General features: G+C 35.7%; 1 protein-coding gene across 1 annotated transcript in view; it reads left to right on the top strand.

Moving 5' to 3' along the window:
* Window positions 1-498, top strand: part of LOC107469323 (uncharacterized) — a 6690-nt gene that overhangs the window by 766 nt on the left and 5426 nt on the right. The gene's annotated exons all lie outside the window — the stretch shown is intronic.

The following is a 498-nucleotide window of genomic DNA, read 5'->3' as shown; positions in this document are numbered from 1 at the left end:
GCTGTGTTTTCTTACCGTGGCTTCTGTTGAATTTGTGGGTTTCAGTTATGATGATTGTTGTTACTGTTATTTCTTTGAGTTGATGAAGCTTTTACACGTTTTTTGTTTGTTTGTTTTGTGATTGAGAAAGTGAAGTGGGGTTGAGTGATTGTGATTGTTGTGACTGGTCCTACATGCAATGTCTTCTCTAACTCTTAAGGGAAAGTCTCAAATGAGATAGAATTTGTTAATCATTGTCCCTCTGATCAACCCAAATATGGCAAAGGTTAACTTCAGTGATTAAATTTTCCAGTGATCAATATGGCTACTGATGTAACTTATTGTTGAAAGTGTTGGTGATGCTTGTGACGGGTTTCAACAATTGGAAATGGTCACAATCACAATATCTGAGCTACTGATAATAGTAATTGTAATGTCTTCCCTCAATTTCTTGTCCACAGTTCTCAACACCCTTGTGTAGGGGATGTTAAAGAATAACATATTATGATTCTTTATGTC

The sequence above is a fragment of the Arachis duranensis genome, chromosome 1 (genome assembly GCF_000817695.3).
Source record: "Arachis duranensis cultivar V14167 chromosome 1, aradu.V14167.gnm2.J7QH, whole genome shotgun sequence".
Lineage (NCBI taxonomy): Eukaryota > Viridiplantae > Streptophyta > Magnoliopsida > Fabales > Fabaceae > Arachis > Arachis duranensis.
Note: the sequence above shows the minus strand (reverse complement) of the source record. Positions and strands in the feature narration are given on the sequence as shown.